At 39.6% G+C, this 27,645-nt stretch overlaps 1 protein-coding gene across 8 annotated transcripts in view; it reads left to right on the top strand.

Annotated features, from left to right (window-relative positions):
* The window catches only part of LYPD6B (LY6/PLAUR domain containing 6B), a 234,902-nt gene that overhangs the window by 99,234 nt on the left and 108,023 nt on the right, over positions 1-27,645 (top strand). For 2 of the 8 annotated variants that reach the window (XM_055572625.1, XM_055572621.1), the window contains one exon: positions 21,508-21,578. The exons of 3 other annotated variants lie outside the window; for them this stretch is intronic. The gene's annotated coding sequence lies outside the window, so the exon portion shown is untranslated. Of the gene's footprint in view, positions 1-2,147; positions 2,230-6,490; positions 6,645-21,507; positions 21,579-27,645 lie in introns of all 8 variants that reach the window. 3 more of the 8 variants (XM_055572627.1, XM_055572626.1, XM_055572628.1) reach the window with 3 other exon arrangements.

Below are 27,645 nucleotides of genomic sequence, written 5' to 3'. Positions count from 1 at the left end.
AAAACATTTACTACTTCCATTAAGGGTTACTGTTAAATTTAAATGGGATAGCATATGTTAAGTCCCTGGAGATTAGTAGGTTCTTGGTCCATTATTATTATTCCTCTTATCTTGCCATGTTTTCCAGTGTTTTAAAAGGGACACACTACACATTTTTTTTCTTGCGTCATTAAAAGTTAGAACCACTAGAAACAGACTGGAACAACCGACGAGAGGCTTGTAAAGAAGGTGATATTGGTCCTGGTGTCATTATTTGGCGTCCCCTTTCTCTTTCAGAAGTGGAGGATACATTATATGATCCCCCTATTTGAGGAATGCAGAGCCTTTACATGTTTTCACAGGACTCTATAGTGCTCATTGGAAAAGACCCTGATGCTGGGAGGGATTGGGGGCAGGAGGAGAAGGGGATGACAGAGGATGAGATGGCTGGATGGCATCACCGACTCGATGGACGTGAGTTTGGGTGAACTCCGGGAGTTGGTGATGGACAGGGAGGCCTGGCGTGCTGTGATTCATGGGGTCACAAAGAGTCGGACACGACTGAGCAACTGAACTGAACTGATAGTGCTCCTGGGTGGTTTTGCTGAGAGTTGTATTTTAGGCTGGGAAATAGGATGGTGTTCCAGTGAGATTAAAAGGATATCTAGGTTAAATTCCAGATTTAAATTCTGCCATGAAGTTGAGAAAGATAAATAACATTGAGGATGGAAAGACAGATCCCTCCACAGTGAAGTTTTCTGTCCTGGTTAGGGGGCAGTGTTCCCTATGGCTGCCTGTTATAGGCCAGGGGGAGTCATGTTAGGTAAAATATGCTGCAGACTCTATTCAAGTGTATAGTCCTTTCATGTGTATTATTCCATTTGAATCTCAACATATTCTCTAGTGTTTTTTTTTTTTTTAGTAGCTAGTAAGTGATCTGGGACTAAAACTCACATATCCTCATATTCTTTCCCTTATGACAAACATCTGGGAGCCTTCTCCACTCTTGGGGTAGGGCTTTTACTGACAAGGACAAAAAGTTAGTTTAGGTGGTTTCCTGGAGTGAACTACAAGGTTACTTTTTCAGGGATCAATTAACTTTACTAGATAGGATATCTTTGCTATATAAGGTATTGAGAAGATGTAGGGTTTTGGACTGAAAAAAAAAATCATTGTTCATTTCCAAGATGAAATAGTCACGGGTTGACTACTGTCAGATTTGGGTATGTGCCCCAGATGGCGCTGGTGGTAAAGAACCCCACCTGTCAGTGCAGGAGACGTAGGAATCATGGGTTTGATCCCTGGGTCTGGAAGATCCCCTGGAGGAGGGCATGACAACCCACTCCAGTGTTCTTGCCTGGAGAATCCCGTGGACAGAGGAGTCTGGCAGGCTACAGTCCTTAGGATCACAAAGAGTAGGACACGACTAAAGCAACTTAGCAGTCACAGCATGCATTTTTCTTGACGCTAGAAATTTAATTCCTTTCTCTTTCCCTCAGAAAACACAATAAAGCAAAGGGAAGGAAAGCTGTGGGCAGAATTCTTAAAAGAGCTTCTTCAAAGGGCTGACCTGATAGCATCTGAAGCTCTTACTTAGTACCTTGCTCACACACCAACTTCTAAATCAAGGATTACAGTATGGAATTTAGGAATTAAAAGAAAAAATAAGAGCTTATGGCTAATTGCTCTTTCAACTCTTTTTTTCTGAATAACTTTGGAGAGAAGTCTTATAAATTCTTCTATCTCAATGCCAGGCAATATTTCATTTTGATCTAGGAATCCAGGGTTTGGCTATATATTTCTTTTTGAAAAATGTTAGCATTTTTTTGCTGCTGAATTAAGTAACTACTTTAAAAAATCCCTATACAGCTCTTTCCTGCTGTCCTAAAACCATATCAAGACCCCACATAGCTGAGAAAAGGAAATTGTGCCCCAAGGCTTAAGACAGAAGTCATCAAGACTGTTCTCTGTGAAAGCTCAGCTGTCAGCAGCCTGGAAATTAGGACTGTAGGGAATGTTGAAATTTAAAGTTCGTTTTTAACATGAAGGGGGTTCACACAGTGCTACTCTGAGGGCTAATCTTCAGTGACAGATGCAGAGAAAGAAGCCTAAAGTGTTATTAGGAGAACCCAAGCCTTCCCTCCTAAGTAAGCCCCTTTGACTTTCAGTTCAGGTGTCAGCCAATCATTGCCAAGAACATGTCTGAAGAGACTGATCCCAGCTATTTCAAGGGGACATCTTTTGTGCAAGGTACTTAGAGAATCATGTTGTGTTATGCTCTGTGGTATGTATTATGTATACCATAATGACCACAGATATCAATGATGCTAATGATTTTTTTTCCCCCAAGTTAAGCATAGACTTGTGGAAAGAAAGCTCATATTGTTGGGAAACTATCCTTGTTACAGTGAATTAGATATTGCCATTAACTAGATAAATTGTTTAAACTTGTTTCAATTTTCACATCTGCAAATGGAGCTTCTAATAATTTCTCTGTATACTTTGTTGGGATGTTTTCATGGTCAAAGGGATAATTCGATGTCAGATCCTTTGAGAAACTAGCCTAGCCTCTGTCTAGCCTACATTGCTGATGATTTTCCTCATTATCATTAAATTTTTACTTAATGATAATTAAGTTTGTCCATTTAGACATTTTACATTTTTATGTAATCAAATGTTATTTTTTTAGGCTTTTGAAGTGAGTGTCAGATTTAGGGGATTAGCTTATGATGTGTGATGTAATGATGCTTAAAATGTGAAAGGAGTGTCTGTTTTAAAGCCACTTTCTCATGCATAGGAGGGATGTGTTCTACATGTTCTTTGGATCATGTAGCTTTACAGTGAAGGGGCTATGTTATTCCAATTCATATTATTGCCAAATTACCCTGGTTAGTGTAATAATAATCTATTGCAGTGTAACAGCGACCCCCAAAACTTAGTTCCTTAAAACACCAACAGTCATTAATTATCTCTCATGGTTTCTGTGGTTCAGGCATTCTGAAGTGGCTTGGCTGGGAGATTCTGTATGAGAGTTTCCAGTGACATTGTAGTCTGCTGTTGGCCAGGGCTGCAGTCATCTGAAGGCCTGACGGAGGCTAGAGGGTTAATGTCTAAGGTGACTCACGTAGCTGCCAGCTGTGCTGGCAAGTTGGCCCCTCTTCATGGAATGACTTGAGTGTCCTCATGACTTTCCCTAGAGCAGGTGATCGCAGAGACCAAGGCAGAAACTCCAGTGTTTTTTATGACATAGCCTAAGGAGTCATATATTATCATTTCCACCTAATTCTATTAGTTGTGTAATAAACCAGCCCTTGCTTCAGTGTGTCTGTGTTGGAGGAAGGGGAGAGCACTGCTAAGGATATGATTACCAGGAGGTGAGGTCATTGAGGGCCATTGTGGAGGCTCACTCCCACAGCAATCAGAGCTTGAATAAATAAAATTTATTCAAGTGTATACTTTAAAAAAATTATTTTTATTGAAGGATAATTGCTTTACAGAATTTTGCTGTTTTCTGTCAAACCTCACACGAATCAACCATAGGTATACATATATCCCCTCCCTTTAGAACCTCCCTCCCATCTCCCTCCCCGTCTCACTATACTTTTAAACTTAGAAAACTGGAAAGCCAGATAATTAGCACTAGGGTTTATCCACAGTCCTGTTAACCTTACAGTCAGATAGAAATGAGATGGATGAGGTTTTGCAGACTGTTGGCTGGTAAAGAGCCCTCCATACAGAAGGTGTCCAAGAGTGCACTGATGTGGTACTTTTGGTATACTTTCTGGGACTAACTGTGTTATTCTTGATATTCTACTTCATTAAATTTCTGTGAATCCAGATGTTTTGAAGAAAATAAATCAGGAGCAAGACAATGTTTGACAGAGTAAAATAGCTGCTAATAACAGCAGTATGTTTTATTTACTGTCTGCTGCATGTCAGACTCTTTTCATAAGTTACATCTTATCTAGTCTTGCCAGTAGCCATTGATGGAAGGTGATATTATCCCCATTTAAAATCTGCCACAACTGATGCTCATAGTAATTCACCTAAGATCATGTCATAGGTAGGGCTTCCCAGGTGGCGCTAGTGGTAAAGAACCCGCCTGCTAATGCAGGAGATGTAAGAGATGCTGGTTCGATCTCTGGGAAGATTCCCATGGAAGAGGAAATGGCAACCTACTCCAGTATTCTTGCCAGGAAAATCCCATGGACAGAGGAGCCTGGCAGGCTACAGTCCATGGTGGCGCAAAGAGTCAGACATGATTGAAGCAACTTAGCACATGCACAGCACACATGTAATAGGTGGTTAAGCTGAGACTTGAACTCAGGTGTATCTTCTGTAAAGGTTGTGGTTATTCTATTACCTCTCACCATATCCCACTGATATATTATAAATGCACACATACATAAAATATATGGCTGAGAGAGAGTTGAAAAACTGCAGAGTTGTGTGTTATCTGGAAGGATTTGTCAAGGGTAAAAGATCTAGGAAAATGTAATTCCAGATACAAAAGCACTTTGAAAAAGAAAAGTGCTTTATAAATGTAAGGTGGCAGTGTCATTAATATTATTCAGCTTGGAGAAATAAGAAAATGAATCATGTATAATTTCTCTATTTCTTCTTCAATGAAATTATAGCGGAACACCTGCCCATTAATCCTTACCCTGTTAAAACAATAACTGCCTATGCAGGTAATACATTGGAATTAATGTGTAATTAAAGAAAATTATCATCCACTTGGCTATGAAATAGGAATGGCAGTATTTCAAGTTGATATATATTCTAGACCAATAAATGTTTTAGACTAGGAAACTGCTAAAATGTGTAATTCAGGAAGATATCAAATCATCGGTTTAAAATTAAAGCGTAAAGAGCTTTATGCCTGTAAAAGCATTTTGTTGTAATGTTGATATGGTGTCATATTTGTCTTCAGCACAAAGACATTGCCTTTTTGACAACTGCTGTTTAAATAAAATACACCTTGGGAATGGGAATAGCATGTTTCTTTTGGATTTCTCCTCTCTCAGCATGTTTGTTGGGGGTATTAGCACATTAATAGTGAACTGAGTCGGGTGGGGGATGATATGTAACCCTCGTTACAGCACCTTGGCACCCAGCCCACAGACACCAGCAGCTAGAGCCCTGATTTCATTGTGAAAGGAGTTAGAAGAATTTGAAGAAGGTCACAGCCATCTATCTGTTATCACTCTGCTAGATACAATCTCTTTAAGGAGGAGCATGAAACATATTTTAAAACATGCGATGAAGGCCCCCAAATGACGATGTTCATCTTACCAGTTTCTAATGAAACTGCTCAGCCTCTGAAACAGAGCTCACAAGGCCTGCACCACAAAATGTGAGCAAAAGCATTCGCTTTACATTGTCCCAGCTGGAGTCAGCATATACAGTCACTGTATACAGCGAGGCAGGTTGTTACTGTTGTTCAGTCGCCAAGTCATGTACAACTATGACCCCACAGGCTGCAGCATGCCAGGCTTCCCAGTCCCTCACCATTTCCCAGATTTTGCCCAAGTTCATGTCCATTGAGTCAGTGATGCCATTCAACCATCTCATTCTCTGTTGCCTTCCTCTTCTTCTGAGCAGGTACAGGAAAGCAAAAAAAAATTTTTCAGTCCTGTTAGGTTTCATTGACTTTGCCTTCTTGTGAGTAGGACAGTAGTCAGTCCTATTGCAGAGGGAAAAAGAAAATGGAGACTGAAGTTCAGTGTTCTGCTCAATGCTGTTTGTTGATTGGAGAGCAGCATAGAGTCTGGAGGAGACTTGATCTCCCAGAATGCTCCTCTCTTGTCACCAGGTGTAGCCGTGAATCCTGAGTATTATGCCCTTTGTTTTTCTTCTAAGGATATTTCAGAGAATAAATTGAATTTGAATCCTCCAACATGGGATTTAGTTTTGTGAAATTTTATCGAATGTTTACGTGCACGTTCAGTCGTGTCTGACTCTTTGTGACCCCATGGACTGTAGCCCACCAGGCTCATCTGTCCATGGAATTTTCCAGGCAGGAATACTGGAATGTTATTGCTATTTTCTCCTCTAGAGGATCTTCCCAACCCAGGGATTGAACTCACATCTCCTGCATTAGCAGGCGGATTCTTTAACTCTGTTTCACCTATGAATGTTTAGGCGAATGCACATTTGTTCTTACATAATTAAAATTCAGATGTTCAAATCCGTTTTGCTTACTATTGTTTGCTACTACAAAATCTTAATTATAATAATATATCATGGTAACATCATAATCCATCAAGTTCATTTATCATAATTCAACTGTTGCATTACTATTACACATCTAAGGTTGTTTCCAAAATTTCCTCTGCTGTTGTCATGAATATAGCTTCCCCCCCAAATTATTGTTTTTCTTAAGCTGAAAATTTCACTATCAACTTAGAAGGTCAAGGCCAGTTTTACAGTTTATTTGATTATCATCCTGATAGATGGTGAGTGCTTTTCTCATAGATGATGTGATTTTTTTTAAATCTTAATTTTTCAGAGTCTAATCTTCACCTAGAGGTTCATATAGTACTGATTTGTCTGACCAGATTTAATGATTGTATCAGTAATGATCCCAGCAGGACACACGAACTTCACCTCATTGGTTCGAATGAAGAGAATTAAGTGAAGGGCGGCTCATAGAAGTGTGTGAGGTGAGAGAACCAACAAGAAACTACAGCAGTGGGAAACTGTGGCAGCCCTGGACTGAAGGTGTTTCAAGAGCACTCAGAGCTGCAGTGGAGGAAGCGAATGCCTGCTGGTCTGTGGAGGGATACCGTTTCCAGCACTGGTGATGAGCATGTCGGGAGTGGAAAGAAGCACCCCAGCTTCCCTTTCCTCCCTTGCTCTCATCTCCTACCAGGGCTTCCACTGGCCCAACCCAACCAGAAGTCAGCTGATTCAGGAACCTGGGTGATTCAGTTTACAGGGATTACCCTCCCAGGCCGCAGAGCAGCATAGACAGTGGATCTCAGGCTAGTGGAGGCAAAGATGCAGATGACTAAAAACTAACACAATGGTGGGAACTTTCTCTCAATGGCACTACAGGGCCTATTTTCAAGTTTGGATTATGTTTCATATCTCTCTAACCTATAGTCTTATGGAGAACAGTATGGAGGTTCCTTAAAAAACTAAAACTAGAACTACCAATTGGGACCCAGCAATCCCACTACTAGGCATATACCCAGAGAAAGCCATAGCTCAAAACATGTACCCCCAGTGTTCATTACAGCACCATTTACAATAGCCAGGGCATGGAAGTAACCTAAATGTCCATCAGCAGAGGAATGGATAAAGAAGATGTGATACATATATACAATGGAATATTAGCCACAAAAAAGAATGGAATTGGGTCATTTGTAGAGATGTGGATGGACCTAGAGACTGTCATACAGAGTGAAGTAAGTCAGAAAGAGAAAAACAAATATTGTATTTTAACACATATATGTGGAATCCAGAAAAATGCTATGAGCCACCAGGAAAGCCCAGAAAAATAGAACAGATGAACCTATTTCCAAGGAAAAAGTAGAGACGCAGACATAGAGAACAAACAAATGGATGCAAGGGAAGGGGAGGTTGGGATTGACATATATACACTGCTATGTATAAAATAAATAACTAATGAGAACCTACTGTATAGCACAGGGAACTCGATGTTCTGTGGTGAGATAAACGGGAAGGAAGTCCAAAAAAGAGGGGACATATGTGTACATATAGCTGATTGACTTTGCTAGAAAGTGAATGGTAGAAACGAACACAACATTGTAAAGAAACCATATTCCAATAAAAATTAATTAAAAAATAAACTGGAGTCTCTGAGAAAGCTCTGAAATACTGCATTTTCTTTATTATGAAAACTTAGTGAGAGAGCATGGGGCCTCAGAAAGGGCACTCGGCACTCGTGAGAGCAACTCACGTCTCTGCTGGGCTCTGTGTTTGCTCCTTGGCAATTTTTGTTGTTATCTTATGTCAACTCTGGTTTTACCCTATATCCTAGCTGTTCCACCTCTCCTTCAGCTCCTAACCTCACCCCTCATGGTTCTGATCCAAGTATGTTCTTAGTTTCAGGGACACATTAAGGGTAGATTATTTGTAAGAACTTGGTCACAGCATTCCACAGGGCATTTCTGACATTGGAAGGTGAGTGTGAGCATTTGTAGACCTTGGGGGTTTGTGATTCTTCCATAAGAATTTTAAAATGTTGCTTCACTTTGGATAGCAGTAAAAGTTTAGACATAATTCTATATCTTTGGATAACTGTCTTATAACTAAGCACTGTGACATGGTTTTTGTGTCTCCGCCTGCCTTTAGGTTTTTGGTTCGTGTTCAAATTAGCGTCAAGTCAAACCAAAATAAATGTAGAGGGCTCTTAAGAAAAGTCAGAGTTGAATTAATTTGATGCCAAAGTACTATTTATATTTAAAGACCAAATGCTGACAGAGCAGGTTTGATGAAAAAAGGTTTCACAGTAGTTCCAGTGGGGAAAGTGGTGGAGAATACAGTCACTGCATTGAACGTGGAGGTAAATGCTTGCTGAGCTCAACAGGGCCCCGTGCTACAGCACTCAGTGACCAGCACCGCATAAGTCTTCATTTGGGCAGCAGTGTGGTTTCAGAGGAACATCATATAGTATGTTTTATTCAGACTATTTGGAATGCTATTGGTTTTATTTATGTACTTTGAAATTTTTATTGACGTATAGTTGATCCACAATGTTGTGTTAGTTTCTGGTGTGTATATAAATATATGAATTCCTCTGCTGTAAATAGACTATACACTATATATAGTGCATAGAATATATAGTATATATACTATCACACACACATATAATTCTTTTTCAGCTTCTTTTCCATTATAGTTTATTGCAACATACCGAATATAGTTCCTTCTGGTACACAGCAGGTCCCTGTTGTTTGTCTTTTTTACGTAGAGTTGTTTGTATCTGTTAATGCTGAACTTCTCATTTATCCCTACCTCCTCTTGCCCTTTCCCCTTTTGGTAACCATAAGTATTTTCTACGTCTCTGAGTCTATTCCCATTTGGCAAATAAGTTCATTTGTATCATTTTTTTTTAGACTCTGCATGTAAGTGATATCATGATACTTACCTTTGTATACTTAATATGATAATCTCTAAGTCCATCCATGTTGCTACAAATGATATTATTTCATTATTTTTTATGGTTGACTAATAGTCTATTGTGTGTGTGTGTGTGTGTGTATATATATATACACACATAGTCCATTGTGTGTGTATATATATATTGTGTGTATATATACACACACACCACAGCTTCTTTATTCCTCTGTTGACAGGCATTTATTGTAGGTAGCTTCCATATCTTGGCTATTGTAAACAGTGCTTGGGTGCTAATGGTTTTGTACTTAGGTTGTATTCATTTCTACATGTGCTTTGGTTTGTATTGGTTAAAGGTGATACATCTAAAGATTTCGTACTTGGTTTTATTTTGGTTTTTTCTAAAAAACACACTAAAAACAATAGTCAACGCTGGGAGATTTGAGAACACATTTTTCTTTTAAAATATCTGTATATAGTTCAAGTTGGACAATTACTGAGTGGAGTTAGGAACACTAGACTGGTAATCTCAGCCTCTGTGCACTGGATAAGGGAGAGAAGGAAGGAAGGAATTTTGCAATTATCTGTTTTAACCCTATGAAGACTTTATGAATCTTCACCCCAAGAAATCATGAGGTTTTGGTTTATTTAAGAGGTCATATTTAGGAGATACATCAGCCAATGGGATCCCTCTGGCTCATTTGCTTTGTGCTTTTCAGTTTGGGTCTCTTTTATATGGAATCCAAAGGCTGTTCTTCATGTTTCTGCCATAACCAAGTATATACCATGATGAAATCTTGTAAAAATTTGCTGACTGATTTTCTAAAATATTAATTTCATTGGTTGGAAATATTAAAGATATCTCTTTAATTCCTCACTGTGCTGCCCCTTCAATAATGTGGATTTTGAATGCAGGACTCGTTGGGGTTACCAATACATAGCCCTCTTTGGGGCTGGGAAATACTTCGTAATTACCAGCAACAGTATTTTCACTGGGCATTGTCTTCTCTGTGCCCATAGCAGATAGTTAACAACACTCAGGGCAACTACAGGCACGTTGGAAAATCAGGAAATAGTGTGTTTGATAGTAAGTTCACAGGTCTGTCCTTTGGGCAGGGGTTATAAAACATGTTATGTGCTCTGTGATGACCTAGAGGGGTGGAATAGGGGAGCGAGGCTCAAGAGGGAGGGCATGTATGTATAATTATGGCTGATTCGTGTTGTTGTATGGCAGAAACCAACATAACATTGTAAAGCAATGTTCCTCCAATTAAAAGCTGAAAAAGAAAGCAAACAAAAAAAACCCCACATTATGTGACTGAGGGGTCATATGATCCCATGGGCAGGTGTGCATGCTGGCGTAGCCTGCTCGTCTCAGCTAGGCAACACCTTTCGTTCTTAGCAGCTCTCCAGGGTAGAATCACTTCTCATGCTTCTAAAGCTGTGGTAACAGGGCAGTTATTAACCACTGTCACCACTCACTAATTCTTCAAATGGACTTCGTCAGAGGGAGAGATAATCTGAATAATAGTTTATAAATAATTTGGAGCTGGCATTGAAACGAGTCCTGCAGTTTCTTCCTTGTCTATTGACCTTTCTACTGTTTGCTTTAGGATCAAAAGGGAACCTACATTCCACAGGTTAGCGTTCCACTTACAATGCTGCTCCTCTGCTCCTCTTCCCACCTCTTCTCCCCCTTTAAGTCTCATTGCCCAGGTTGTCATGAAACGTGATAAAGAAATGACCACAAGAAGCTTCTTTAGGTTGTTTTCCTGGATGCCGACCCTAATACTGAGGAAGACCGCAACTAAATAACCAGGTTGCAAGGAAGCCTTTGAAGAAGGAAGGTATGGGCTGTGATTTTTATTTTCCCATCAAGAACATTGATGGGGGTGGATGAGGTCAGACTGCATCTAACAGAAACATTCCAGGAGGAAATTGGGCTTTCCCAGTTGAACGTAAACCTTTCTCTTCTCAATACCTCTTGATTGGCAAAACCCAGAAACTCAAACACATCCTTGCCTACCAGTCCTTGCAGTAACTTTACAAATCACTCATCTCTAAGCCTGTTTGCTATAGTCAAACAATGCCCAGCCCCTACAAAGCCCTCCACAAACATAGCCACACCCAGCCTGCAGGTCAGGGTAAGTAGATTACTTTGGAGACAGCTGAAAGTTCGGCTGCCCAGACTCTCTGCCTTTCCTTCTCCTCCAGGCCTTTTCTTTGCTCAAGGCTCTTCCTCTGCTCTCAGGGAACCCACCCAGAATTCTGTTCTGTCAGGAAATGCATCAGATCTGCTGGTCTCACCCCCAACCCCTTCTGGCTTAGATTACAATTAAGGAGAGTAGGTGTAGGGTATGAGGGGACGTTCAGGTGGATTAAGGCCATGCTCCTTTCCCCCCCCCACTAAGAATGGAGTTAATCGGTATCATAACCTCTCTTCCCAATGACACAGCACCTTAGAGTATTGTAACTCATCAGCTTCTCTTTTTTTCTGAGGTATAATTGACTGGGGCTTCCTAGGTGACCCTTGTGATGGAGAATTCACCTGTCAATGCAGGAGATGTAAGAGACGCAGGTTCGATCCCTGGGTTGGGACGATCCCTTGGAGTAGGAAATGGCAACCCACTCCAGTATGGGCTTCCCTGGTGGTCAAATGGTAAAGAATCTGCCTGCAATGCAGGAGACCTGGATTCAATCCCTGGGTGTGATCCCTGGGTGTAGAAGGTTCCCTGGAGTAGGAAATGGCAACCCACTCCAGCATTCTTGCCTGGAGAATTCCATGGACAGAGGAGCTTAGTGGGCTACAGTCTGTGGGGTTGCAAAGAGTCGAGCATGACTGAGCAACTAACATTTTCACACTTTTCAACATTATATTAGCTTCAAGTGTACAACATAATGATTGAATATTTGTATGTATTACGAAATAATCACGCAGTAAGTCTAGTTGATATCTTTCCCTGTACATAGTTATAATTTTTTCTCCTTGTGATGAGACCTTCTAAGAATTTCTTTCTCAGCAACTTAGAGATATGCAATATGGTATTGTTAAGCGTAGTCACCATGTTGTAAATTACATTCCCAGGACTTATTTGTTTTATAACTGGAAGTTTGTAGCTTTTGACCTCTTTCGTCTAAACCACCACCTTCCCACCGTCTCTGGTAACCAGCAGTCTGTTCTCTGTATCAGTGAGTTTGCGTTCTCATCCCCTAACATAGTGTTACATGTGATCCAGCAATCCCATTTCTGGGCATGTATCTGGGAAAAGATGAAAGGTCTGATTTGAAAAGATACATGTACCCTAATGTTCATAGCCGCTCAATCTACAGTAGCCCAGACATGGCAGCGACCTAAATGTCCATCAACAGATGAGTGGATAAAACATGATATGTGTATCTGTGTGTGTGCGTAAATAATGGAATATTACTCACCATAAAAGAATGAAATACTGCCATTTGCAGCAACATGAATGGATCTAGAGATGATTAATTAAGTGATATAAGTCAGAAAGAAAAGACAAATACCATATGATATCATTTATTTGTGGAATCTAAAATATACAAATAACTTATTTACAAGACAAACAGACTCACAGACATAGAAAACAAAGTTATGGTTACCAAAGTTACCTAGATATTTACCAAGTTTTCTGTTCACCATTTCTTGCATTTCAACATTTCTTTGGGTTCATTTTCTTCTTTTCTAAAGTATATCTTTTAAACATTTCTTTAGTGAAGTTATGTTGATAATAAAGTCTCAGTTTTTGTTTAGAGGAAAATGCTTTCATTCTTAAAAAATAGCTTCACTGGGATTTCTAGTTATTTCCTCCTAGCACTTGGAAGATAACTTCTATCTTCTGCTTCTGATGCCAGAGATTGAATAGTGTCTTCTTCCAGAGTGATCTTGACTAATGTATGTGCTTGCCAGTTATGATTTTGAATTTACCTTTAACTTCTTCCCTGTTCCTCCCTCCCTCCCTTTGCTTTCCATTTTCTTTCCACTCCTTTTAAATATTTTCTTTACTTTCTTTGATGGTCAGAAATGCATTATAAAGTTTGCTTTTCTATTTATCTAGGACCTTGTAATACTGTAGCAGGAGGGCCTCTCAGAATATGGGATATAAGTAGAAAATCTGACTAATCTCTCGATACGATGCCCCAGTTCCTTGATGCCTCTTGGTTATTGCTAATGTGTGTGTGTGTAAGAGTAGGCTGATCCGTGGGACTACTTTTGGCTTCTGAGGTATAAAGGTGTGCTAATCACCTAGTGTTTCACACACTAAATAACTTATGATCTTCTTTTACTGTACTGATACTCTGAGGTCGTTGGTTAGGAGTGTGTCTTCAAAATACAGTACTACATAGGCAAATGAGTATTTTTTAAGGAAGAAATAGAATCATATATTTGGGGTTTTAATTTCTTTAAGAGGTTCATTTTCATGTAACATATGCATTCAACTGATTTATTTATTTAAAAGAAAAAGACATAACCCATTTTCAAGTCGCTCTTTCCACACGAATATGGTATTGCCAGCATTTGCTTCTTGAAAATCAGGTTTGTATCTTATTTTTCTTTTTAAATTTTTATTTTTTTATTGAAGTTTAGTTGATTTACAATGTTGTGTGTCTGGTATACAGCAAAGTGATACACACACACACACACATATATATATATGTATAATCTGATATATATGTATTCATGTATTTATATTTTTGGATTCTTTTCCATTATAGATTATTACAAGATATTGAATAAAGTTCCCCATGCTATACAGTAGGCTCTTGTGGGTCTTACAAGATCCTAATTAATTAAAAGCTCCTAATTTATCCCTCCCCGCTCTTTCCCCTTTGGTAACAAGTTTGTTTTCTGTGTCTGTGAGTCTGTTTGTGTTTTGTAAATAAGTTAATTTGTGTTTTTCATTTGTGTGTTTTTTTTTAGATTCCACATATAAGTGATATGATATTCATCTTTCTCTGACTTCAGTTAGTATGATAATCTCTAGGTACATTCATGCTGCTGCAAATGGCATTATTCTTTATGGCTGAATAATATTCCATTGTGTGTGTTTGTATGTATGTGTGTCTATGTGTGGATATACACAGACATATCACATCTTCTTTATCCATTCATCTGTCAATGGACACTTAGGTTGCTTCCATATCTGAACTATGGTAAATAGTGCTACTGTGAACATTGTACCTTTTTGAATTAGCTTTCTCTAGATATATGCCCAGGAGTGGGATTGCTGGATCATATAGCAATGCTGTTTTTAGATTTTTGAGAAACCTCCATATTGTTTTCCATAGTGGCTGAACCAGCTTATAGTCCCACCAACAGTAGAGGAAGTTTCCCTTTTCTCCACACCCTCTCCAGCATTTATTATTTGCAGACTTTTTGATGATGACCATTCTGACTAATGGGAGGTGATACCTCAGTATAGTTCTGATTTTTATTTCTCTGATAATTAGCAATGTTAAGTATCCTTTCATGTGCCTATTGGATATCTGTATGTCTTCTTTGAAGAAATGTCTATTTAGATCTTTTGCCCATTTTTGATTGATTTTTTTTGGTTGTTATTGAGTTTTATGGGCTGTATATTTTGGATATTAATCCCCCTTTTTTTGGTAGCATCATCTGCAAATATTTTCCCCCATTCTGTAGGTTATCTTTTTGTTAATGGTTTCTTTGCTGTGCAAACACTTATAAGTTCGTTTAGGTCCCATTTATTTTTGCTTTTATTTCTTTTGCCTTGGGAGTCTGACTATTAAAATATTGCTACAATTTATGTTAGAGAATGTTTCATCTACATTCTCTTCTAGGACTTTATGGTGTTATTTCTTAAGTATTTAAGCCAGTTTGAATGTATTTTTGTATATGTTGTGAGGGAGTGCTTTAACTTCATTGATTTACATGTGACTGTCCAGCTTTCCCAACTCCACTTTCTAAAGAGAGTATCTTTTCTTTGTTGTATATTCTTGCCTCCTCTGTTGAAGAGTAATTGACTGTAAGTGTGTGGGTTTATTTTTGGATTCTATTCTGTTTCATTAATCTGTATGTTTATTTTTGTGCCAATACCACACTGTTTTGATTACAGTAGCCTTGTAGTATTAGCTGAAGGCCAGAAGGGTTATGACTCCAGCTCTGTTCTTTTTCCTCAGGATTGCTTTCACAATTCTGAGTCTTTTGTGGTTCATATAAAATTTAAGATTATTTATTCTAGTTCTGTGAAAAGTGTCATGGATAATTTGATAGGGATTGTATTAAATCTGTAGATTGCTTTCAGTAGTATGGCCATTTTAGCAGTATTAATTTTTCCAATACAAGAGCATGGTATATCTTTACATTTCTTTGAATCATCTTCAGTTTCTGTTATCTGTATTTTATAGTTCTTAGCATATAAGTCTTTCACCTCCTTGGTTGGGTTTATTCCTAGGCATTTTTAAATGTGATTTTAAAAAGGATTTTTTTTTAACATTCTCATTCTGATACTTCATTGTCATTGTAAAGGAGTGGAACAGATTTCTGAATGTTAATCTTGTATCCTGCTTCCTTGATGAATTCATTTATCAGTTCTAGAAGTTTTTGTGTGAAGTCTTTAGGATTTTCTGTATATAGCATCATGTCATCTGCATATAATGACAATTTTACCTCTTCCCTTCCAGTTGGGTATCTTTTGTTTCTTTTTCTTATCTGATTGCTGTAGCTAGGACCCCCAGTACTGTGCTGAATAGAAACGGTGAGAGCGGGCATCCTTGTCCTGTTCCAGATTTTAGTGGAGGGCTTTTAGCTTGTCACAGTTAAATGTTATGTTGGCTGTGAATTTGTCATAAATAGCGTTTATGATGTTGAAATATGTTCCCATTATACCTGCTTTGGTAAGAGTTTTTGTCATGAATGGATATTAAATTTTATTCAAATACTTTCTCTGAATTTGTTGAGATGGTAATGTGATTTTTGTTTTTTCTTTTGTTGACATGGTATATCACATTGATTTGCATATGTTGAGCCATCCTTGTGACCGTAGGATGAATCCAAGTTGAGTGTGGCATATGATCTTTTTTTTTTTTAATGTGTTGTTACATTTGGTTTCCTAATATTTGTTGAGAATTTTTGCATCTATATTCATCAAAGATGTTGGTCTCTAATTTTCTATTTTTGGTAGTGTCTTTGTCTGGTTTTGGTATAAGGGTAATAGTGGCTTCATAGAATGACATTCAGAGTGTTCCCTTCTCTTCAGTCTTTAGGAAGATTTTGAGAAAGATAGGTGTCAGTTCCTCTTTGTACATTTGGTAGAATTCCTCAGTGAAGCCATCTGGTCCTGGACTTTTGTTTGCAGTAAGTTTTTTTTTTTAGTACCTGGTTATTTAGTGATCTTTCTTGCAGCTTAGGTTGTATGACATCTTTTGCCAGCATTCAGTAGGTATTCCATGAGAGTTGTTTAATATGTAGAAGTATTTTTGATGTATTTGTGGGGAGGAAGTGCATTCCATTTCTAATATTCTGTCATCTTGATCTCCCAGACAGATTATTTTTCTTTTTGTATCTGGCTACACTTCAGTTCAGTTCAGTCGCTCAGTCGTGTCCAACTCTTTGCGACTCCATGAACCTCAGCACACCAGGCCTCCCTATCCATCACCAACTGCCGGAATTTACCCAAACCCATGTCCATTGAGTCGATGATGCCATCCAACCGTCTCATCCTCTTGTTGTCCCCTTCTCCTCTTGCCCTCAATCTTTCCCAGCATCAGGGTATTTTCAAATGAGTCAGCTCTTCCCATCAGGTGGCCAAAGTATTGGAGCTTCAGCTTCAACATTAGTCCTTCCAATGAACACCCAGGACTGATCTCCTTTAGGATGGACTGGTTGGATCTCCTTGCAGTCCAAGGGACCCTTAAGAGTCTTCTCCAACACCACAGTTCAAAAGCATCAATTCTTCGGTGCTCAGCTTTCTTTATAATCCAACTCTCATATCTATACATGACTACTGGAAAAACCATAGCCTTGACGAGATGGACCTTTGTTGACAAAGTAATGTCTCTGCTTTTTAATATGCTGTCTAGATTGGTCATAACTTTCCTTCCAGGGAGTAAGCATCTTTTAATTTCATGGCTGCAATCACCATCTGCAGTGATTTTGGAGCCCCCCCAAAATAAAGTCAGCCACTGTTTCCACTGTTTCCCCATCTACTTGCCATGAAGTGATGGGACTGGATGCCGTGATCTTAGTTTTCTGAATGTTGAGCTTTAAGCCAACTTTTTCACTCTCCTCTTCCACTTTCAAGAGGCTCTTTAGTTCCTCTTTGCTTTCTGCCATAAGGGTGGTATCATCTGCATATCTGAGGTTATTGCTATTTCTCCCAGTAATCTGGCTACACTTAACCATGTGATAATTTTCTGGAATTGAATTACATTTTTCCAGGTAGCTTGACAGAGATCTGGGTAACTGTGACATTTTAGGGATGTACCTTCAAATAGCATTTGAAATCTCCTGATAGATAAGTCTTAGTTAGCAGAGCAAGTTGTTTGGTTCACCTTATAGATCCAAATCATGGACTTTAAAGATATTTTCTGAAAACAGATTCCTTATCTTGGTTCTCATCATTGGTACCACTTCTCCCTTTCTGTTATTGATGAATAGCTGCTGTAATTGCACGTGTCTCCCAGGATGGAAAGTGAAGGATAGAAATGGCTTTTATTTATTGTTAAGGCAATTTTGGGACTTCCCTAGCAGTCCAGTGGTTAAGACTCCACCTTCCAATGCAGGAGGTACGGGTTGAATTCCTGGTTGGAGAGCTAAGATCCCACATGCTTTGTGGCCAAAAACCAAGACATAAAACAGAAGCAATATTGTAACAAATTCAATGAAGATTTAAAAATGGTACACATAAAAAAAAATCTTTTAAAAGAAATCAAGGCAGTCTTTCGTGTTCTTGTCTCATCTGGGTAGAGATCATTGAAAGAAATGTGTAAGGTACTCAGTGTTTCAAATGAACAATGATAAGAGAATCTTTGCATGTGAAACAGTTCCTAAATTTTGTCTTTTCAACATGTCGGAATTTCAATTACAGAGACATTTGTACTAACAAAATAGCAAAAAGATGTGTTGTAGAAAGTTAAAGATCTGCTCATTGCTCAGATGCGATGGACATGCCGCATCACTTGCCTTTTTTTTTTTTTTTTTCTTGAGACAGCTTGACTTTTAATGTTGCCTAGTTTTCTAATGCCCTTGATTATACTCCAGAAGAAAATCTGGTGAAAATTATATAGGCCACCTGCCTGAACTTCACAAAGGAGAGGAAGGGAGAACTCACAGGGAGAACTCACAGGGGAGAAACCTTTGCCTTTGAATAGCAAAGGGTTGTATGGAGTTTTGAGGTCTACTGCATGCTTTCAGCATATACGGGATACCCTTCAAATACATGGAAGCCTCTGCTAGTTATATACTGGGGACATGCAAGACAAGAATAACCAAAATCCATATGTTTAGGAAGGTTCTTTAAATTGATCTCTTCTAGACTTCTAAGGGACTTCCCTGGTGGCCCAGATGGTAAAGAATCCGCCTGCAATGCAGGAGATCTGGGTTTGATCCCTGGGTTGGGAAGATCCCCTGGAGGAGGGCATAGCAACCCACCTCAGTATTCTTGCCTGGGAAATCCCCATGGACAGAGGAACCTAGCAGGCTACAGTCCATAGTGTCGCAAAGAGTCAGACATCACTGAGGTACTAAGCACAAGACTTCTAAGACACTAACAAAAAAAGAAATATCTAAGAGTTACAGCATGTGAAATTACTTCAGAGCAAGAATAATTTTCTGAACTTGAGAATATATAAAAAATAGCAAACAGGATGTTTTTTGGGAGTGTGGCCTGAAAGAATTAGGACAGGTGGCAGGCCTGGGCTGACCTCTGCATGCACATATACTCTGTACATCTTTTAGGGAACCAACCCTCAGACTCTGCATCCATCCCAAAGGGAGCAGTTCAGGTAGTTAACTCCTTCATACAGAGCTATAAATCACTAATAAGTTCCAGGAGTTTCCTCCTCTTAGTTTTTAACCGGAGACAATCTTCCAGTCAAGGGAATGCAGCTCCATTGTGTGAGAACCTTTATATCTACTTGGTGGGGGAAGTTACTTTTTGAAGGAGGAATGGGGAGTATGAAGTGCTTTATAGAATCATAAGGCTTTTTCTGTGATGTTGACAGCTTCTGCAACTGTTGGTGCTCATGATGAAATAGATAAAGCTGGTAGATTCCATCCAGCTTTCTTTTCTTTCTGCTTTTTGTATCTTCGGAGCAGAGAACCTGTAGAATGCTTCTCTGCATACTTCATTTCTAACTCAATTCCTGGTGCAAGCCAGGAGCTCTATAAATCTTGGCTGTTGAATGGATTGGCTCAGGACCTACCAGCAGGGCTAGAGTATCTGGGAAGGACAAAGAAAGAGACATTCAGACAGGTACCTGACTCCGAGGGCTAACATGCTGAACACAAAAAACATTGTCTCATTTTTTCGTCTCATATTTTTGCCATGGTCCCGGATATCACTTTGCCAACTAAGGTCCATGTAGTCAAAGCTATGTTTTTTCCAGAAGTTATGTACAGATGTGATAGTTGAATCATGAAGAAGGCTGAGTGCCAAAGAATTGATGCTTTCAAACCTCTGGTGAGCTTCCCTTGTGGCTCATCTGGTAAAGAATCCACCTGTAATGCGGGAGACCTGGGTTTGATCCCTGGGTTGGGAAGATCCCCTGGAGAAGAGAAAAAGGCTACCCACTCCAGTATTCTGACCTGGAAAATTCCATGGACTGTACAGTCCATGGGCTCGCAAAGAGTTGGACACAACTGAGCAACTTTCACTTTCACTTTTCAAACCTCTGGTGCTGGAGAAGACTCTTGAGAATCCCTTGGATAGAAAAGAGATAAGACCAGTCAGTCCTAAAAGAAATCAACCCTGAATATTCACTGGAAGGATTGCTGCTGAAGCTCCAATATTTTGGTCACCTGATATCAAGAGCCGACTCACTGGAAAAGACCCTGATGCTGGGAAAGATTGAGAGCAGGATGAGAAGGGGGCAACAGATGATGAGATGGTTGGGTGGCATCACCGGTTCAATGGACATGAATTTGAGCAAACTCCAGGAGATGGTGAAGGACAGGGAAGCCTGGCGGGCTACAGTCCCTGGGGTCACAAAGAGTCAGACATGACTAAGTGACTGAACAACAATGGCAGTCCTTCTTGACATGGATTTTCCTATTGTGAACAAAGTGGCTCTTTGTTCTGTTTGTTTTTTCCTCCCTGGACTCCTGCTTCTGCTCCATCAGAGGCCCTCACCTTTGATCCAGGAGCCTGGGTGCTTTAGGCCTTATGCTCAAATATAAGGAATGCACCCCTTCTCTGTATTCCTTTGAAAGGCCTATTGGACCAGGACCCCGAACAGCTGCTCTTCTCCCTCCACATTTTAGGACAAGCCTTATATTTCTGTGCTTTGGGTTTCTCTAAGACACAGCCAGGCCCCGCTCCATCTATGAGTCTCCTGCTGAAGACTTCATTTGTATCTCTCCAGCCCCTTCTTCTAAAATGGCAGATTTCCTGATGTATTGCATTGTATTGTTCTAGGGGGGGAAAAACCTTTAAATATTCTTTTAAGGGGAGGAGAAAGAGGAAGAGCCAACTGTTTTAATTTGGACATCAGCGTGTTTTGGCTTCTGTCCTGTAGCCGTTCGATAATGAGTCTTTATTTAGGCAGACATCCATGGAGTGATTAATCAAGGATGGATTAAAGTTAATCATCCATCTTAGGTACTTGGCAAGTTCTTTTTTATACCTGGAGGTAAAGTTCAAGGTGCTTGCTCAAAAACCAAAGGTTTCCACTTATGAAAAAGAGAGGGTGGCCTGATCCCAGTAAGTTCTGTGTGCATATGTGCTCAGTTGTGTCCGATTCTTTGTGACCTGATGAACTACTGCAGCCCACCAGGCTTCTCTGTCCATGGGAGTCTCCAAGAAAGAATATTGGAATGGGTTTCCATGCCCTCCTCCAGGGGATCTTTCCCACCCAGTGATCGAACCCACATCTCCTGTGTCTCCTGCATTGGCAGGTGAATTTTTACCCACTGAGCCACCTGGTTATAGCAGGGCTGAATTAAGTGATTCTCTGGGATTGGAAAGAGGAGCATTGCCTGTGCTCTCTCCTGTTCCCGCCACTGCTGAAAATTTGCATCCACTCTGTCTACATTCTTTGGATATTTCTGCCTGGGGACAAGAGGACACTGTCGGAAGTCTGGATCTTTCTTGTATCTGGTTTGTGGCTGGGAAAGGTTACTGAGCCTAAGGACCTCCTTAAGACTTGTCCCCTGCCAAAGCCTCTTACTTACTATAAAAGCCTTTTATCCCAATTGTCTACAACATCAGTCATAATGATACCTTTCCATGTTCATTTGTTTAGATATGCCACACTGCTGCCTGCCTTTGGCAACCCTCCTGGACTAGGCTGCTTTTGTTAATCACATGGATGTTGTGAGTATTATGTTCACAAGTGGATGCAGAGAAGATATTTTGATTGAACTACAAATCCTTACCGTATGAGCTACTCGTGCTTAGCGAAAACTATATTAAACAGTGGTGATCCGGAGTTTCATTAATCTTGGGGATTATGCTGCTTGCACATCTGTTAAAGACTGTGATTTCTGTATCTTCTTGTAATCATATCGACTTTTTATGAAAGAACTTTTGATACTGAGCTGTGTCTTGTAATGTTTCAATGTAGCGGTGGTTGTTGATCTTAATTTGTGATCCTGAATTCATTTCATCTCAAGTACTTTTATGTTGTAGCTTCCTGAATGTTTTTAACAGGAATGTACTTCAAACAGCTCTCAGTCCTAATCTTGTACTTCTGTTCATTGAAGATAAGCAGCAATTTCTTTTTTTAAAATTCAAATAAAGTTGATTTAAAATGCTGTTAGTTTCCGGTGTACAGCAAAGTAATTCAGTTTTGTGCATGTGTATATACACATGCACATATATATATACATACAGAGATATATGTGTGTGTGTGTGCTTTTTCATATTCTTTTCCATTATGATCTATTTAAGATATTGAATGTACTTCCCAGTGCTATACAGTAGGACCTTGTGTTTATCTATTTTTATGTATAGTAGTCTGTGTCTGCTGATCCCAAACTCCCAATTTATCCCCCCGCCCCCTTTCCCTTTTGGTAACCATAGTTTGTTTTCTGTGTGAGTCTGTGTCTGTTTTGTAAATAAGTTCATTTGTGTCATATTTTAGATTCCATATATAAGTGATATCATATGATATTTGTCTTTCTTTTTATGACTTAATTCATTTAGCATGATAATCTCTAGGTCCCTCCCTTGCTGCAAATGGCATTATTTCATTCTTCTTTAGGGCTGGGTAATATTCCATTGTATGTATATGTGTGTGTGTACACACACACATTCTTTATCCATTCATCTATTGATGGACATTTATGTTGCTTCCATGTATGGGTTATTGTAAATAATACTTCTATGGACATTAGGGTGCATGTAACTCTTTGAATTTGCATTTTCTCTGGATATAGCCCAGGACTGGGATTATTGGCTCATATGGCAACTCTGTTTAGTTTCATGAAGAACCTCTGTACTGTTCTCCATAGTGGTTGCACCAATTTACATCGCCATGAGCGATGTAAGAGGGTTCTTTTTTTTTTTTTTCCCATACCCTCTCCAGCATTTATTATTTGTAGACTTTTTGATGATGGCCATTCTGACTGGTATGAGGTGATCCTTCATTGTGGTTTTGATTTGCATTTCTTTAATAAGTAGCAAAGTTGAACATTATTTCTTGTGTTGGCCATCTGTATGTCTTCTTTGGAGAAAGTCCATATTTAAGTCTTCTGCCCATTCTTTGATTGGGTTGTTTGTTTTGTTATTGAGCTGTATGAGCTGTTCATATATTTTGGAAATTAAGCCTTTGTCAGTTGCTTCTTTTGCACATATTTTTTCCCAGTCCTTAGGTTATCTTTTATTAATGGTTTTCTTTGCTATGCAAAAGCTTATAAGTCTGATTAGGTCTCATTTATTTTTGCTTTCATTTCTATTGCCTTGGGAGACTGAACTAAGAAAACCTTTCTATGATTTATGTCAGAGAATATTTTGCCTGTGTTTTCCTCTAGGAGTTTTATGGTATCATATCCTATATTTAAGTCTTCAAGCCATTCTGAATTTATTTTTGTGTATGGTGTGAGGGAGTGTTCTAACTTCATTGTGGCAAGCAGCAATTTCTTATTTTATTTCCCATCAGTTATCAACAGGTCTAAACAACTCTCTTAGTTGTGCTGCCAGGACTGAGAAAAGATGAGAAAGAGGGAGGGGAAAAAAAGACAGATTGACAAAGTATGAGATAAAGAAGGAAGGAGATAAAAAAGGAAGATAGCATAGTGGGAAGGTGATGTAGGCTGCTAATCATTTGAGGGCTGTCAGTATCCTGCAATAGTTTATAAGTTGAATGTACCTGTTACCTGTCTGCAGGCCCCCAAAGAAAATGTGGGTGTGGGCCATGTGTCTGGTCAGTGGCACTTCTCCGTAAGTTTGATGACCGAAGGATGGGACAGCTGTCAGCGATGAGGGCAACAGAGAACTCAAGATTGCTGAGTGTTAAGTCTGTCTCTTAAGTGACTTGAATAGTCTCACAGGAAATTGTCTAGAGTAAGACCGAGTGAGACCCCCCCCCGATGACCTGCATTTCAGACATGGCTCTTCTTTGGATATGATAACTCAAACTCTTGTCTGCCCTGTTTTATTTGATTTTCTGCAGCATAGCTGATGGCTCACGATTCCATTTCTAGAAGAGGCAGCCTAACCGTATGGAAAGGACCTGTGATACACCGCTTTGCTGCCACATACTGTGTAATTTGGGGCATGTCACTTCCTCTCTTGGTCTCGGTTTCCTCATCTTCAAATCACAAAGAAGAGGCTAAAATGATACCCAGGAGTGCTGTCACTCTAGGAGTCTCTAATTCTGTGGATTTTTCTGAGATACTTTTCTCTTTGAAGGAATTATTTTCATCATCAATCCTTTTTGGCCACTCTTTGTGTTTTTTGTTCTTACTTATCCCCCAAAACTTTACTAGTAGGCTGCCTTTTCCAGGCTTAGCGAGACACCCCAAGTGCAGCAAACAAAAGCAACATTCTAGGTGGAGTCCAGGCTTCCTGGTACACACTTACACTCAAAAGGTTGATGTGGAAATGGATTCACCTTCCGTGTGACATGATTTGATTTCCTTTGGGGTAAGGGGAAAGAAACTTGGAAAAAGTGTGTAGGTTAAGGCCAAGTAGACATGATTCCTTGTGTCTTTTCTCCAGGAAAGGAATCAGATGCTGCTTGAGTCTTTCCATTCATGGCTCCGGTGGCTGCAGCGGTGCTGGGTAATGCTTCATGTTTTGCCAGCCTCTTTTCTGCAGATGGAAACAAATTCATTGGCAGCTACACACAGAGAGGGAGAAAGGCTTCAACACTATTTCGGAGCTCCTTAGCAAGGAGAGTTGCTGCTGAAGATGAAGACAGCTTATTTCCATCTTACAGATGTGCAGTTTGTTAAATGCGCTTGGCCCTGCCCCATTAAATTAGCCTTCCACTCTCGGTAGCTTGTTGAAAGAATTGCTAGGGCTCTGCTTCATTGCTCCTTGGCAGGCAGTTTAGTAGAGCACTTTGGTAGCAAACGTCAAGCCAGAGAACGGAGGTTTAGAATTATGGCCTGCTTGAAGCCCCTTGGCTTCTATGGGCTGATGATTTTATTTATTTATTTATTCTTAAATTTCTTTCTTTCTTTCTTTCTTTTTTTTTTTTTACTGTGGTCTGTTCCCTTGTAGTGACAGAACCAAGAGCAACTGTGGATTAGATAGTTTACTGCTTATTTAGTTGTATTTTATGATTCTCTTTTTGTCGGTTCCTAGATCTCCTGTGATTTTAGTGACCCGCAGCCACCAATTTCTGTGCATATCTGGGTTACTTCCTCTTTAACTAAACTCAGTAAGGGCTTTACAGACTCATATTTGGGAAGGTGAATGTTTTGGCTGCAGAGATTCTGAAGTTCAAAGTAGCCTTTGTACCCATGGTACTCCGGGGCTGTGTGGTCCATTTAATGAGGTTCATGAATGCTGTATAGTATCACTGTGTGTGTGTGCGTGTGTGTGTGTGTTTAGTATCATTGTTAATCAGTGGTCTTACACTCTCCCAACTTCTTTTGGCTTAAGATATTGGAAAGGGAGTCAGTATAACCATGTTCCATTTCAAAGACATAACCAGACATTTTCTTTGATTTCTGTTCCCTTTGAGAAACACTCAGAACATTTTGGGAACCATGAAGAGTGGGCAGGTTTCAAAGGTGTCAAAACTGCTAAGTCAAAATACAATCAACGGTTGATCTATACAGTAAGGTTCTAGGTGGGCTTCCGCAGGAGTAACAGAACTTCTTGGAGCATTTTTTTTTAATAGCTTTGGCTTTTTGTAGGATGTTGTTCTTTGCTAGAGTAAAGGAGAAGAAGAGGTTGGGAAGTATCCTTTCTACCTTCACTGTGCCTTAGTTTTTAGTATTGAGCTGCAAGGATGGAATGTGAATGAGCTAAACAGATTTTGAAAAACATCATTTATTTATTCAACAAATATTTACTGATGTGATTTCTTGGTGTCAGGAGTTGGAGATATAGTAGTGAACTTTTCTAGGGCATATATTGTATTAAAGAAAGAGGGGAAACAAGTGTGTTTCTGGTCATAAGTGGTATGCAAAAATAGGGAGAGGAAAGAAAGAAGAAAGGAAACTTCCTTCCCTTGCTGCTTTGGATTTATAAGCTAGATATTGTCATTTTTACCACAGGTTTATGAGGTGGTTGCTGTTAAATGGGAGTCATGCATATGAAATATTTGTTATGGTATTTGTTGTTGTTAAGTATTATCTATTACATGGTATTCTGACTTTTTTACAAAGTCACAAAAAAGACTCCAACCCACCAAATCCTTTATTGCTTCTGAGGTATTTGTAGGCATAGAAACTATTCCTTTGGGGATGGGAATGCTACATAAATGTAAAATTGTTTTACTTCCCCTGAAGTTCTAATCACTAGAAAGTGTTCCTCTGAAATAAAAGCAGTTTGCTTAGGGATAGATTTGAATCAATGGTAGAACTTGAAATGATGCCAGGCACCCCATGCTCTCACAGTGAATGACGTGGCAGAGGGGAAGGTTGGTGGAGGAGGAGGCAAAGGAATGCACTGGTTTTGCATTAGCCAAATCTGGAAGTAAGCCAGAATCCACCTAGAAAGTATAGAGTCCATCTGTGTTGTCAGTCACCATCTACCAACCCAGAGCTACTGGATCAACACCTCTGGGGTTGGTGTGCTCAACAGTAGTGAAGAGGCAAGGCTGAGAATGTGCTTAGTAAGAAGATACCTTCATATTTTTAAACAAAGTTACTTTGGAATCATGGAAAATATTCATGGCAAGAATGAACTCTTCAAAGCAGATTACTCCTAATTAGGTCTGGTTTTCCTAGAGACCTTGGTAATATCCTATTGTAAGCTATGATTTTATAACTTTTGAGAGTTCCTTTAAGTTAAAAGGATATTGTTTAGTGACTTTTATGGAAAGATTGAAGACAGGAGGAGAAGGGGTAGACAGATTGGATGGCATCACTGACTCAATGGACATGAGTTTGAGCAAACTCCAGGAGACTGAAGGACAGGGAAGCCTGGGGGGCTGCTGTCCATGTGGTCGGAAAGAGCTGGACATGACTTAGTGACTGAACAACAGCAACAAAGCTGTGTTTTTATAAAATTTGAGGGTTCCTTTAGGTTAAAAGAATATTGTTTAGTGACTTTTATTTGTATGTCTAAATATGCATATGTATGATTAAGTATGTATTTTTTTCCAGTCTCTTTCTATGAAGGTTTAAAATTATTTTTAAAGAAAAAATTAGAAACATCAGAAATCAAATGGGAGATAATTTACCAAGAACCAGAGATGATATCCGGAGAAGGCAATGGCACCCCACTCCAGTACTCTTGCCTGGAAAATCCCATGGATGAAGGAGCCTGGTGGGCTGCAGTCCATGGGGTCGCTAAGAGTCGGACACGACTGAGCGACTTCCCTTTCACTTTTCACTTGCATGCATTGGAGAAGGAAATGGCACCACTCCAGTGTTCTTGCCTGGAGAATCCCAGGGACGGGGGAGCCTGGTGGGCTGCCATTTATGGGGTCGCGCAGAGTCAGACACGACTGAAGCGACTTAGCAGCAGCAGCAGAGATGATATCTTATTGAATGTTTTGGGTGGCACCTTCCTTGATTCTCCCTGCTCACCCCTCCATTTCCCCAGGCTGGATGAAATGCTATTTCTATGAGCTCTCAGATTATCCTATGTATATCTCAGTCACAGAAATGGTCCCTTCTTAATTCAGTATCTGCCCATGGCTTTCTGAAAAGCTGACTGTACCCTTGAGCTCTGAATCATCAGGACTTTGCATGGTCCTTGACATGTAATAGGGGCTCCATATATGTTTATTGAATAGATGAAGGAATAAATGAGTTAC

Source organism: Bubalus kerabau, chromosome 3, assembly GCF_029407905.1.
Source record: "Bubalus kerabau isolate K-KA32 ecotype Philippines breed swamp buffalo chromosome 3, PCC_UOA_SB_1v2, whole genome shotgun sequence".
Classification (NCBI taxonomy): Eukaryota; Metazoa; Chordata; class Mammalia; order Artiodactyla; family Bovidae; genus Bubalus; species Bubalus kerabau.
The sequence above is the reverse complement of the archived record's forward strand: the minus strand, read 5'-3'. Positions and strand labels throughout refer to the sequence as shown.